This window comes from Lepidochelys kempii, chromosome 1 (genome assembly GCF_965140285.1).
Source record: "Lepidochelys kempii isolate rLepKem1 chromosome 1, rLepKem1.hap1, whole genome shotgun sequence".
Taxonomy (NCBI): domain Eukaryota; kingdom Metazoa; phylum Chordata; order Testudines; family Cheloniidae; genus Lepidochelys; species Lepidochelys kempii.
Window position 1 is genome coordinate 295,246,383 of NC_136380.1, and position 15,984 is coordinate 295,262,366.

Below are 15,984 nucleotides of genomic sequence, written 5' to 3' on the forward strand. Positions count from 1 at the left end.
ATCTCAGTACCCCTCTGGTGGTGCCACTCTAGCCCTCCCAGGCTCAGTCTGTAAGTAGTCCCAGCCCTGGTATGGGGCTGTATCCCCAAGGTTTCCTCCCTGGAGACATTATCTTCCTACATCCCTCCCTGGGCTCAGTCCCTACTCAGTCCTAGCAGCCAGCCAGGAACTTCTCGCTCCCACAGTCTTTGCCAGCAGACTGTCTTTGGTCCTGCTGCTCTTCCAGGCACACAGTCCTTCCTTCTCTAGCTCCAAACAGCAACAAACTACTGCTCTATTCTACAGCTCCTTTTATATGGCCCTCCTTGCCTCTGATTGGCCGTTCCAGCAGCACCTCTGATTCGTTGTTTCCTCACCACCCTCTAGGCTGCTTTGGAGGATCTCTCCACTGCTCCTTTCCTGGGATAGGTGTGCCAGAACCCTGAGGTCTCCAGGACGGGGGCTTTGGGCCTCGTCCACCCTATCACACACCCCCAGGTTCCCTCAGAAACACATAACTGTCTGCACAAATCCAGACCTCTCAGCATACCTTCACACAGACAAACACTGACAGCAGGTTCTCCAGAATCCACCTTCAAGGATGGGTTTCCCAGCAGGGAGGGGAATCCATGTAAAATTTAATACAGTCTCAGGCTGTGTTAATTTCGGAGCTCATTTACTGCTGATATCTCTGAGGAGGAGGGATCTTGTCCCTCTCTTGCCCCAGCTCTGGCCCTCTTGCCTGAGCTCTGTTTGTATGGATGTGTGTGACAGAAAAGTCCATAGCTCTAGCCTATGCATAGAAACTCAGGACCCACAGCATTCTGCACAGGGCCAAAGGAAGAGGGAGAAGTCATGAAGGCAGCTGATCCCATCCTCTCACACAGAGGAGATTCTTTGAACGCAATTTCTATGGAGACATTCCCCTCGCTCCATGTCCCTAGAGCTTACCATCTAAAACACAGACAGACACTCACCTGAGAAGCACAAAAGGTAGGGATAGCTATGAAGATGCATGTGCATATATCTATATCGCTATCAATCTGTAGAGGAGGTGATGTTACATAGAGAAGCAGCATTATTAGGATTTCTAGAAAAGTCGGGGGTGTTTTCGTTCCCAAGATGGATTTGAACAAAGTACCTGGCACAAACTCTGAAAAAAGAAAGAACAAAAATCAGCCAGTGAAGCCTCTTGAGGGACTGTTCAAAGATCTCAGGGTAAAGAAATAAAAACCTGCTATGGAAATACAAAATGGGGAGGCAGCCAAAAAAGAAAAGAGAATCTGAAGAATCAGGTAATGTGTTCAAGGAAAACATTAAGGCACAATGGAAAAAACCAAGAAAATAAAACAATACAATGTTCCAAAATGTTGGTCCAGATCCTGACCTATTACACTGCTGTAAATCCAAAGTAACTGCAGTGAATCCAATTACACTGACTGACACCTCTATGTAGCTTACATTAGAAAATGTCTCATTGTGTTAATTTATTTATTACACAGATTTATAATGGTAGCCAACACTGTAGTATCTGGATGCACTTTACATGGTTTAAACTGAGTCATTAACATTTCCAAATAAGAGGAAAGACACTACTTTCCTGCAATTAAGATGAGTCAATGCTAACCAAGTACATTAAGGGAAATGGGAAAGGTCTTAATAAATATGTTGTGGAGAAAGTAATATTGTAGGGAGGAGTTATAACTAATGACTACAAAATTGCTGAGTACCTGGAACACCGTGAATATCAGGAAAAATGTTGACAGTGATGTCTATGAGATTGCAGACTAGTCTCCCAATGGAAGACATGGGACACTTGAAACTAACACTGGTCAAACAACAGAATTTACATTCTAGGAGAAAATCTGACGTTTCAAAGTCTGTTTTCATTCTGAATTAGAATGAAAAGTCAAAATGTTGAAATCTGCCATGAAACAGAAATTCCAAATAATTTTGATTTGGAAACCTCAAAATGTTTCATTTGAATAATGCTGAATAATTGTGTTTCAATAATGTTGAAATATTATAATATAAAATATTGACTCTCTCTCTCTATATATATATATACACACACACACACATATTTAAATGGATATGTAATATGAAGGTTGAAACAAAAATAATGAAAATGTTGTTTAAAACAAAACATTTTGACATTTAAAAAAACAAGAAAGTCGAAACGGTCTCTGGTTTGAAATGGACACCTTTCCACAAAATGTTTAGATTTTGACAAAATTGCCTTTTCCACCAGAAAATTGTTCCACTGGAAAAAAATGGTGACCAGCTCTACTTAAAACTAGACATTACTAACAACAATTAAAACTAGACTGGACAAAACAATAGAAAATGTTCTGAAGGGAATAGGCCTGAACCTGCAAGGAAGTGAATTAGAAACTAGATGACCTAATGGCTCTCTCCCTTATCTCTAATTTCTATGATTCTGTGATAAGAGTTAAAACTGAGTAAGGAAAAAAGGAGAAAGAACAAAATAAACCAAGTGAAACATGGTTTGTCAACTGTTTTATAGAAAATATAAATTTAAAATGTCACATTACATACAATCAAAAGTCTTCTTGCAGTTTAATCAGGTGACATCAGGAAACATGACAGTGTAGAAGGAAGGGGACTTCAGAAGCCTGGCTATGGATGGGAGCTGGAAACAAGAGCCAAGTGTTCATTTGTACTCAGGGGAGGGAACCTGCTTTGGTATGCTGCTGTTGATTTTATCCATACATTCATATTAATTTGTATACATGTGATAGGACATAGGCAAGTGCATTTAAGTCTGCCACTTCCATGCCAAGTGGAAGATGGGGCCACCGGGGTGGAGACAAGGAGAGCCAGTGTCATGGTGTGCCTAGGGCCCTAGATTGCCTATATCCATGTTGCCTACAAGGAGGAGTTGCTTTTTATTTTTGTAATTGGCTGCTTTAGTACCTGATTTAAAACAATAAATAGTTTCCCTTGATGGAACCATCAAGAGATGCAAACACATCAACTCAGTAACTTCACAATCTCATTGTGGTAACACCTTGTCATTCTTCACCCCATCCTGCACTGTTAGCAATGCTCACTCATTGTGTCACACCTAAAGTAGGCCCTAATCCTGCAGACACTTACACACATGCTTAACTCTGCCACTGAGAGTACTCACGTAAGTATTTGCAGGATCAGGCCCTACATTGTAAATTCTTAGGAGCAGGGACCCATTTCTCTTCATTTGTTCTTCAAACTGCCCAGTACACTTCTCAGCAAAGTATAAATAATAAATGATACAAATGAAATACCTACCTAAATATTTTTGAAGGTGTCACAATTTCATGATTTCTGGGAAATTTAAAGCTAAGGCTGTTTGCTTTGGTGTTAGTGCTCACCACTGTACCTTTTAAAATCTGATTATTATTTTAACATGGTACTTTAGGGATAGAGGTTTAGCTTGAACTTTGCATGTTCTGGTTTTCTGTCAGCTGAAGTCAGCCCCTTAACGTTATTTAAACTTAAATTGCTCTATTTAATTATAAATTATGCATGATCCATGAAGCCAAACAGGTTCTCTTTTCAGTGTTCATTAGCCTGTGATAAATGACTACTGAAACAGAAGCTTAGTCTAGATATCTTAAACATTCTGATTATTCAGGGCATAATGAGCCACATTCACAGCTGTAGTTGAAGAGAGCTCGGAGCACTTGATGGAGGGGGCAGGCAGATGGGTCTCTGAGCCACCTTTGCGCTCCCCCAATCCTGGGGAAGTTGTATTCAGGCCAGCCCCACAAGTTCCTGAAGGTTGCCCTAATGTGCCCCAGTTGCCAATGGCACAAAGAGACTACTGGGACAGCTGGGGATTGCTGGAGTGCAGGGATGTCCCAGGTGCACTGTCTCTCTCCTCCCTCCCCCCAGCAGGATACAGCAGCAGCGGGGACCAGCTTCCCCCAAGTGGTGAAAGAGAGGCTATGACTACTCTCCTAGCCCCTTCTCAGCACAGGAGCCACCACCTGGAACGAGGCTGTCGGAGAGCTTTCCTCTTTTGAGCAAGGAGTCCTCCACCCCTGCCCTGCTCCCCCAGCCTTTGCCACCACCTTGTCGGTCAGGAGGCCACGTTGCAGCTCTAACATGTTCCTAACTGCTACGTTCAATTTCTTTTCCTCTCTACTCTTCATCTCTTCCAAAGCAGGTCAGAGCAATAGGGGCATCATGACAACACAGACAGCTTTCTTCAAGGAAATGGATGTCTGATGCTATTTCCACTTCCTCTTTCTGCTGGGCTTGATGCTTGCTATCTAGTATGACTGTCACTATGCTTATTATTATTTCCATTGCTGTTATACCACCATGCTTCCAGGACACGCACCACCACCCCAGGAAACTGACTGCTTCAGCTCCACCCAGGACTCAAGCAAGTTACAGCTCCAGCATACCAAGTGACAGCTCCCACTGACCTATGTTTCACATGGTATCTGGTGAACCAGACAACTGCATGAACCAGACACGCATCATCCCATGGCACAATCCACTACATCACCTGTTGCAGTTCAGGTTGGGAGGAACTGTCCAGGAAACAGGAAAACAGACATAAGAAACCAGATTCCTAATAATTATACACACATAGGCACAGGCCAGAAGCCGACAACTCAAAGCAATATAAACTAAACTTGATGCTGTTCAATATAAGATCTGCCATAAACAAACAATACACAATCTCATCAGCAACACAGCAGCACCCAATATAGCCTGCATCTCCAAGACCTGGCTGGATGACACCACAAGCCCTGTGCTAGCCCTCCACATCCCACTTTCTGCGTACTCAGTACATCACTCATGCAGAGAGGACAAAGAGGGCAGGTAGTGCTGCATTCACCTTCTCTACAAATATCAAATCTAAGTGAGTTGGCCTATGTAGGACAACTCCATTCAAATTCACTCCTCTGATGATAGAAACCAGAGACAAAGCTAACAGATTTTATGCTCATTTACAGATCACCACAGACAAACAGATTCATAAAAGAGCTCATTGATACTTCTCGGCCACGGCGGTGATATACCCTAGGCTTCTTGTCCTCTGAGTATTCAACATGCACATCAACCAGGCCGCAGATACAAAAGCCCATAAACTCATCTCCTCAATTGCCTCCCGAGGACTCTCTCAGGTCACCTCTGGGGCAACCCACCCAACAAGTTGCACTGTGAACCCGATCTTCAGCCTAGATATAAAGATAGAGGACATCAACCCAGCCACTGACTTGTAGTGACCATCACCTCATTAAGGCAGTGGTCAGAGACCTTCCAGCTCTCCAGGGAACAAGGCAGACCAATTATCCTGATTTGACCACAAAGACTCCTGGAATCCAAAGCCAGATAAAGGAAAACAGCACTCCACCCACTGGACAAGGGATTGAGCACCTGGTAAATGACTATTCTTGTACACTAGCCTTGATCATTGACACACTAGCCCCCAAACGGCTCCCTCCTCCCCATCACCACAAAGATCTCCTTTGTTTTCTGACACTCTGCACAGAATGGAGAGTGTGTGGTGGAAACTTAAACACCAGTGGTAGAAAACAAAGGCTGATAAAAACAGGATGAAACATAAATTCCTCCAAGTCTGTGCTCCCTATTACAAGCTAAGATAACCTTCCTAAAAGAGATGCTCTAGGATAGAGATCTCAAACTCAAATCACCACGAGGGCCACATGAGGACTAGTACATTGGCCCGAGGGCCACATCACTGAAACCGTTTCATACAACAATACAAAGTATAGTCAAAAATGAAAAAAAATGAAGAGTAATATAGTATGCTATTAAAAGTCAATGTATTAACTTTAAAACTGTAATGTGAAGAAAGGTTTTAATAAAATATAAACACTCAGTAATGCACCTCACTCAAACGACAAAACACACATTTACTTTTAGAATTACTTCGGTTAAAGCCCGCCCCTCTGCCCCTGGCCCCGCCCCCACTCCAGCCCTTCCATCAGGCCCTGCCCCTGCCCCGCCTCTTCCCACCCCTTCCCCATCCCCATTCCAACCCCTTCCCAAATCCCCACCCTGGCCCTGCCTCTTCTCCGCTTCCTCCCCTGAGTGTGCTGCATCCCCGCTCCTCCCCACTCCCTCTTGGAAAGTCCTAAGTGCCACCAAACAGGTGTTTGCCAGCGGGAAGTGCTGGGAGGTAGGCGGAGGAGCGAGGACGCAGCATGCTCAGGGAGGGGGCGGGGGGTGAGGGGAGCTTGGCTGCCAGTGGAGTCAGCGCCTATGGCAGGCCGCAGGAAATAACTCCACGGGCCGCCTGTTTGAGACCTCTGCTCTAGGAATTATTTGGGGAAAGTTCTACGGCCCGTGTTATACAGAAGGTCAGACTAGGTGATCACAGTGGTCCCTTCTGGCCTTGAAATCTATGAATCACTCTCAGCTGAAGCTGCCAAATTCCACTCCATGGAACTACCTAGGATGGTAAATCCTGAGTGCCTGCAATAGGCATCAGAGCTGAGCACAGTGAAAAGCTATCATTCTACTTTGCTGGAAAGTACACACATATGGGGGATGCTTCCCAAACTACCGAGATCTGTCCCACCTGCACCCACCAACAAACAGCCCACCTGCATTCCCAGAGCTCAGTATTTCCATTCATCAAAAAGTTCTGGAGACCTTAAATTAATCTCAAGCCAAGACATGTGAATCTGATCAATGCCCGTCCTAGCTGGTGCAAGATAGTCATGAACAATTATTGCCACTGAAATAGCCAACACCTAATTCAGAGAAAGAATCTTCCCTTCCTCCTTCAACCATGCAATTGTCCAACCAACATTTAAGAAATCCACCCTGGTTATATCAGTTCTAGCCAACTACCACCTAGTGTCAAACCTCCCATTCCTCAGCAAGTTCAAAGAGAAGCTAGCCAAAGGCCAACTATAAGATCATCTCATTTAAGCTACTATTCTAAACCCAGCGCAATCTGGATTCAGACCAGGACATGGAGTTGAAATCACTTCAATGGCACTGATGGATGATCTCCTCCAATCAATGGTCAGAGGGCAGACTTCCATTTTCATCCTTCTGGATCTCTCTGAAGCATTCAGTGCTGTTGTCCATGAGATTCTGCTGTCTTGCCTGAGACAGGTGGCACAAGTTCAGAGTAAAATGATTTGAGTCCTTCATGGAGAGTCACACACAATGAGTAGTGATCCTCTAGACCTCTCACTTGGGAGTCCAATGAAGATCAATTGTCTGACTGGCCCTATTCAACATCTATATGCAGCTAGCCGGTGAACTGATCAGCAAGTGACAGCAATATGCAGATGATATATCTATTCATCATCATTATATGATTTCCCCACTACTACCAAGATGACCCACTGCTTGGGCAAAATCAGCTCATGGATGGAGAACATCTGGTGGAAGATGAATCTGAGCAAGACAGAGTTGATGCTAATATGCAGAGGAAAGCACCTGGCAGAGTTTGCATCTGTGGTGTAGTCTCCTTTGGTTGAAGATGCATGCCCACAATTCATCAGTTCAGTCCATAGTCTAGGCGTGCTCTTGGTTTCCCTGCTGACACTAGTCTCTCACATAGCAGCATCCACAAGTAACACCTTTTACTATCTCTGGTTGGCTAGGAGACTGTCCTTTGGGACAATGACCTCTCCTCAGTTCGATGGCCTGGGCCCAGATATCTAAAAGACTGCCTAAAGCTCTGGGATGAAGACTGTGAGCTACCCTTTTCTTGACAACTACCCTTTTCTGGCACAGCAGAACTCTCTACAGTAAGAGTAAAGCTCATCTGTGGGCAGATCTGAGATCATGGAATTAACTCTCCAACAACTAAGCACCATTGCAATGCTCACTACGTTCTGTTCCAAGTGAAAACATATTTCTTTGACCTTGCCTTCTCTAATAAATACATAGCAACATGTATACTTAAAAAACAAACAAACAAGCCTACCAGAACAAGACACTCCACTGTGCATATTTCTCACCCTGGGGAGAGGATGAGAGAACAAAACGTGACAGATGTTAGTCACAATGGTTCATGCCCTACTGGAAGATGCTCAGATATTACAGTGACGAGTACAGTATACAAGCCTATATAACAGAGAATAGAATTCTGCTGGCTATACTACCTATGTATGGATCTTAAGAACAATGAAAAAGCAATCAGGTTCTTAAAAGAAGAATTTTAATTGAAGAAAAAGTAAAAGAATCACCTCTGTAAAATCAGGATGGTAAATACCTTACAGGGTAATCAGATTCAAAACATAGAGAATCCCTCTAGGCAAAACCTTAAGTTACAAAAAGACACAAAAACAGGAATATACATTCCATTCAGCACAACTTATTTTATCAGCCATTTAAACAAAACAGACTCTAACACATATCTAGCTAGATTGCTTATTAGCCACTTTACAGAAGTTCTGACCTGCATTCCTGCTCTGGTCCCGGCAAAAGCAACACACAGACCGAGAGAGCCTTTGTTTCTCACCTCCTCCAGCTTTGAAAGTATCTTGTCTCCTCATTGGTCATTGTGGTCAGGTGCCAGCAAGGTTATCCTAGCTTCTTAACCCTTTACAGGTGAAAGGGTTTTTTCCTCTGGCCAGGAGGAATTTAAAGGTGTTTACCCTTCCCTTTATATTTATGACACCAGTAAAGGGGCTGGAAGATTATGGCTGCCTTTGCACATAATGAGATGGGGAAAGGAAGGGTTTTCTCTGACCCTGACCTGCAACTACCAAGGGCCATCCATAAGTTGGCCCAAAACATGAATTCTGCCCTGGTTCACACCCCATTATGCCAATTTCTCTTCTTACTCACACTAGCACCACTCTTGTTGGAGTCAGTGGGCTCATGCCATTGCAAATGGAGAATTCTAACACACTGACTAATGAGTTGAATGGCTCAATCACAGCACAATTTGGCCCAAACAGTCTAGCTGCAGAATCAGACTGGAGCGGCAAGCTTAAAAAATGTAACTAAAATTCTATAGAGCGAGGGGAAGTATATATATTTGATATTCTTTGAGCATATCTGAGCAAGTTTTTAACAAGTTGCTTTGGGAGTACTTTACTTTACAAAATATCTCTTTCAGTGGGATTTAAGATAATTCTTAATAGAAAGTTAGAACAGGGAAATTACAATGCATCTTCGGTGTTTATTTTGTTGGAAATATTAACAGAGAAAAAATGCCTGTGGAAGCACTCAATGCTTTTTGAACAGATAGACATCTATTTAATCCTGCTTAATGTAACTCAGGTAGGGTTTTCAGATGACTTTCATGTTTACCCATGCTGTCTGATAGATAAGTCCTAAATGAATAATAATAAAATACAATAAGATAAATGATTTTTCTTTTTAGGTAGCTGGAATTAAATATACAACAAAAAATTATTAAATTATTAAATCACATACAGCTATAAACATAAGCAACCAAAAAAGCATTCTATAAACTAATCAAACTATATCTCTTATAAGCTGGGAAGGAAAAAGTAGAAAGAGGATGTTATTGTTCTGGTTTTAATTTATTGGGAGTCACTCAAAAGAGTGATCATATACGTACAGAATAGTTATATATTTATCTATTCTGTGTGGAAGGACACTTTTCCAACATTTCAGTTCATCAACTTCTTTGGGGATGGACCTGAAGGAAAGCACTTGTTTGTTTTCTTTCTTTAGCAGAGAATTTGGCATTTGGCTAGTCTTTTCTATATGTATATAAACTCAATACATATAAGGAAGGAAGGAAGCTAAGCTGAATCTTGACCCCATTTTCACCAACAAGTATACAGTTCCCCAGTGACACCTTTTTTGCACATACACTCATGATAATTGTGTGTGCAGTTGCACTTGCACAAATATTGGTATACGTTAACGTTCTGAAGAGCAATATCTAAAGATGCCCTAATATCAAGGAGGAAGCACAATGTGCACTAACTGCCACTGATTTCATTCCATTCCACTGCACTGGTAGAAAAGCCATTTATCTTCATGCTCCAGATTTGACAAGAAAACATCCAGCTCCCACTCACAGCTGGGGAAGACTCACAAGTCAATTGGACACTGATTTTAATTTCATTGCACTGGATGGAGAGCCAAGTTATTTATGTATAAAAGGCAGTTTCAATAAAAGAGACATCTGCCTTGCATACCATCGTAGCTGGACATATTTTTACTGAATAAGACCCTTAAAGACAAATGATTTTGCTGTCAGTACAGTGCAATAAAAATAAAATCGATGGCAGACTGTCTCCGATGTGCCTTGCCCAGACACTTTAGAATAAACACAGTGAATGTCAGTGTGACAATGGATATAAACATCACCGACAATGAGCAATGTTTTTAGGTGTCTTGTATTCCTATCCCTGTTTTTAAAGCTCCCTGTAACCTTGCGAACGCTTCCGTAGCTTAACAACCACCTTTATTTTCCGTTTAGAAATTTTATTTAAAAATAAAATAGTATAGTAAAAATATATACATGCAAACAAAACTTTAAAAAATAGAAGCATAATAGAATCCACTTCCCATACAGAAAAAAGGAGGCTAGACTAAGTTTATACCATATGTCTATTATTTTATCATCCAAAGTGCTAGTGAGGTGTTGAATCATCCAGTGTTTGGAAATATATTTCTGAGCATCAGGCCTGAAGTTAGAGTAGAATGGAAACAAATTTATTTTTCTTGAGTCCCACAGTTGCAAGGGCTAGATTTATAGGACAGAATCCTTCATTGATCTATTTTATATTTCATTGAAAGCAAAGCTATTTACCTTTGTTAATAAAGGCACTGTAAGAGATAAAAATATATAGATTTTAATATTCTGTAGTGTCTATGCACAGTTGAGCACTGATTTAATTTCACAACTTTACCACAGCTAACTCCAAATTCAATCAGTTGCCCCAGCAAAAAAGCTGCCAATGGTACTTCATAGTAATGAGTAATGAGTACATTAATTATGTGCTGTGTAACAAAGTATTTTCCTTTATCAGTTTTAAAAGTATTTCCTTTCACAGCAAGTTCCTTTGTTCTTGTTTTATAGAGATTAAACATGAGCGCTCTTCTCCATCCCATTCATGACTTTTTATAGTGTTATCATCTCTCCTCTCAGGTTCCAGCCTTTTCAGTATCTCCTCATGTCTTCAACTTTTATCATCTCTGCTAAACAAGTGTCTGGTTACAAGCCAGTGGTCTGCTTGGAGCAGCTACTCTAACTCCAGCCTCCAAAACTGAGGAAGGAAGACAGCTATATATTTGAAGGTCCCAGCACATTTCTTCACTTCCCCCTTCATCCTCCACTTCCTGTTAGGGAAATCCCACCAAATGTCCTGGGTCCTCCCTTTCCTCCATATTTATGAGACAGAAGTCCCAGATTACTGGGTCAGCATTCCCTATTGAGTGAGGAAGGAGACTCCCCTGCTATACACACATCATCTTATTAAAAACTATTTTGAGGACCCTTGTTTCCCATTAATTCCCTTATTTCCCTTGGCTTTCAGACCAAACCACCCAGCTGGTAAGTTAAGTGGGCATCAGTGGAAAACAGCAGCTATACCATGATGCCGTTGACATCAACAGAAGCAGTATAATGCCCAAGAGGAATTAAGGTTGTTCAGATTAACCAGGTGGCATTAAACACCTTGAGGGGTATCTGGCATCTTGTAGGATCAGAGGCAGAAGGAAAATCTATTTACCCTCCTTGTAAGGCTACTGCTCGGTCTGGTGTCTATGTAGTGCAATCCATAGAAATAACACCACATTGATGTCTGTCCATGCTGTCTGCCAACAGTGGAACAACTCAACCAACCAGTTTTATTCCCTTCTCCACCATGTAACAACATGGGTAAAGACCAAGTTCTGTTGTGAAGATAACAGCCAAAATCTTGTAACAAGTGGTACACTCATTCTGCCACATAAGGCAGGCCAGCTGTTCATGTTCAGTGGTAATTCCCAATGCTATCTATGTGGTCTGGAGAAAACTACACTAACAATAAAAACCCAATACACAGTCAATAAACAAGGCAGTGAAAAATGTAATGAAGGAGATTAAAAAAAGAATAATGAGAAATATAAAATATTGGGTCTAGATTATGTATACATGGCCTGTGCCTTTATTTAGGGCCACTGGTGCCCAGGGAGGGGTTCACCAGGCGCTCACAATCCCCGCTCCCCCAAATGGCCTTTGACCAACTAGTGCAATTAGACTGCAATTAGAACTGGTTGAAATGTGTCCTGTTTTTCTATCAGCTCTGTCAACAATCCTGCAAAGGCTGGAGAGGAGGGGTTTGATCCAGATACCTGGGGAAGGGAGGGGGGTGCAGCTTCAGAGCATTCCCTGGTTAACCTCTACAGATACCTCTCTAGAATCCCAGGCCACAAATCAAACTACCATCTCTGGTGTAAAACTTCAGGGAGAACAAAGGATCAAACACTGCCTTCTCCCCACTTGCGGTGAATCTCCCCCCCACCCCGGGGTGAACCCTTCCCTGCTGGCATTGAGCAATATTGTTTGCACCCCTGCCACAAGAAGAATTCTGCAAAGAATACAGAAAAGTGGGTTAGCTTGTTTTCCTTAACAGGCTGGCTGCTGATTGTACATGTCTGCATTTTTATTCCTCAGATATGACAGAAACATTTATACTGTGCAGCAACTACATTAGCTAGTGATTGTTGGGTGCTCAGCCTTTGCTTTACACAATCTCCAAAGTCAACAAAGCAACGAAAACACAAATCTCCTTACCAGAGATTTGCTTGCAGGCAGGTATTGCACAGAATTTATGTATGTGCCTTTCTCCCTCCATATTACCTAGCCTGGGGCTGAATGCATTTTCTCTTTCATCATGATGTGCAATGCTGCCACCTAACTAGGGCCTGTGTCCAAGCCTGTCTGTAGCTGTCTCTCTAACCTTACTGCCTTGAATGTTATTGTCTCCCCCGCCCCGCTACTGCCCACACAAAGTCCTTTATTCACTAACCTCTTTTACTTATCTAATGTTAAAAGGAAGAAGATGATGGATGTGGGTGCCAAGCAATCTGAAACAATAGCAGAGGCACAATCACATCAGTAAAACTAACTGAAAATTGTATAATACATATCACTAAGGCTGTAAAACAGTTGTGGGGTTTTTTTATTCAAAAATTGCAGCTACGGTTTGTTAAAGTTGCAGTTCTGGGCAACAGCACAGAAGAGACACCACGTGTCCCCTTTGGCTCTCGAATGCAGGCATGACAGAGGGCCAGCCAGGCCAAATTTGAGAGGAATTCTGACCCTGTGGGCCTGGTCCAATGCCATGCACTCAAATGTGGCCCAGCCACCCTTCCACTAGGTGGCCAGGCCACACCTGAGTGAGTGGCTGCGACAGGGTGTGCCAACCCCACACTGGGCCGATGGGGATGGACCAATCATTGTGGGCCCAGGAGGCCACACCCCCTTTCCCCTGCTGCACATGCTCCAAGTGGAGAAGACACACAAAAGGAGGCAGCCCCACTCAGTCTGCGCTGGCTGCAGAGGAGGAAGGAAACGTCCTGGGGGCTCCTCCAGAGGTACAAGTGGTGCTCCAAGCAGCAGAGCCCATGGACCTGGACTACACTGTGGATAAATCACTGACTACAGAGACTGACAGGATGCCGGATCACTGCCAGCCAGAGGAGGCAGCGTGGTATTGTAGAGAGGCTGCAGGACTCTAAACTGTTTGCTTTGCCCTGCTCAGTGGCTGATTGCTGCTTTGCTCTGCCCAGAGGGCTGGTTCCCCAAATGCTACTGACTAGCCCAGCCAGTAGACTGCGGGGCCCCAGACTGTTTGTTTGTTTTGCCTGCCCTCAGACCCATGGACTATTCATCAAAGTGACCCTGTCAGAAAGCTGGGACCCACTAGACCAAAATCACCCACTTAACGGGGAATCCCGATGACCATGTGACAGGGTGTACCAACCATGCACTGGGCTAACGGGGGCGCTGCAGCTGGACACACACAGTGTGTGGCGCCCATCACAGTGGCATTGTGCCCTGGTGCACCGGGTCACAACCAGTCAGACTTGCAGCAAGTATAAAAAGTTGTGATGTGTGTTAAAGTTGTGATTTCTGCAATAAAAATTGCAGCCGGCAATTTTCTTAGTCTTGCATATCACCCAGCATAAGTATGGATAAAAGAATGTCATAAAAGAAAGATGTAGTTTTGCCAACATAACCTCCCGTGTAGATAGGGTGACCAGATGTCCTGATTTTTTGGGACAGTCCTGATTTTTGGTTATTTTTCTTATATAGGCTCCTATTACCCTCCACCCCCATCCTGATTTTTCACATTTGCAGTCACCCAATGTGTAGATGTAGCTCCCATGTCAATGGAAAAATGCTTCCATCAATGTAGCTACCATCATTCGGGGAGGTGATGTTCCTACACAGGTGGAAAAATCCCTTCCATCAGTGTCGGCTGTGTCTACACTATAGGGTTATGCCAGCACAGCTACGCCAGGATACTCTCCATAGCATAGACATACCCAAAGGTACATAGTTACTCCCTCTGTAGAGGTCCTAAGGTAGAAGTGCAGGAAGGTAACCTGTTCCTGTGCTCCACAGCTGAGGAAGCAACCTGTCCATGGAGCTACTTAAGCTCTTCCCAGACAGTAGCTCTGCTCTGCAGGGGCTTAGGATGTACACAGGACAGTTGCCTCCCTCTGCAAGCTTTGCCAGTTCCCCTATTTCATTTGGCAACTGTTGGCCTCTTACTCTTGTTCTCCTTCAAATCCTCCTGCCTCCACACTCAGCATATAGACTGTGACTCCTTACAAACAAGCCAACCAACCAACCAGAAAATGATATGACCATGTAGTGATGTTGTACAACAGATCTTGCTGGACAGTTAAACCTTTGTATAGCTTGAACTGTATTATACCAAAATCTGAAAATATTGATTAGTGTTTTGCATATCATTGCTAATAAAAGCAATAGTGCAAATATAGTTTACAAAACAAAGCTTCACCACAGAAATACATTCATTAGCTTTCATTCATTATCACAATTCTAATAACTCACCTAGCAGTCATTCCCTTGTTCTCAGCATTATTTCTTATCCTGATGACTACTTCATTCTGGAAAAACAAAATTCACTCTCAAATAGCCAGCACAAAGCCAATGCACTACTTAAAGCCTGCTTAAGCCCTTCAAAATGCAGGGCAGTGTAAACATGTACAACATGTGTGTGTGAGAGAGAGATGGAATACCCTTTGATTTATTTCAGGCAGAGACCATCTTTTTGTCCTGTATTTGCACAGCCGCTAGTACAATGGGGTCCAGGTCCATGACAAATAATCATAAAATAAAACATGAGAAAGTTAATAATCGTGGTAAATTTAGATATCCAAACATTAGTCCTGTGTGTCAAAACCATGAATATCATACAAGTAATTCCAAACAAGTGCCAATAAAACCTCTATATCACACTAGTATGTATTCTGTACATGCCACATATGGTACAGAAACTATATTAGGAACATTTGGGGATTTTTAAGTTTTATTACTGGGACTATTTTTTGCATCCATCTCCCTGTCTGTTTTAGCTACCAACAGTCAAACTATACAGGCCTTGGAGAAAGCCATAAAAATCCTCTAAAAACAGACTTAAAATGTCACCATTTCAAAGCACAATATCTCAGGCCCTTCCAGGGGTGGGAGTGAGTATTAGGTCCCATTGGGATTCTCTACTTTCTGATGGGATCCAGCACTCGCTTCTAGGTCTGAAAGTTCTAAAAGACTGGACATTAAACTCATGACATTTTAATGTATATAGAATCTGTCACTGAGCCAGGACTGCACATCATCTGTCTGGGAATTCAGGCATATTTAAAATTGGTCGGGGAGAGGAATTTGAGGGGAAAAGAAGGAAACAGTTCTCTGACTGATAGATTTTATGTTTAAGATGGCTGAAGCTGCTCAAGGGTCTTGACCATTAGAATAAATGCCAGGGAGATGGGGTGGTAGGCAGAGTGAAGGCAACGTATCAAAGGAGTGGGATAAATACTTCTAGCACCATG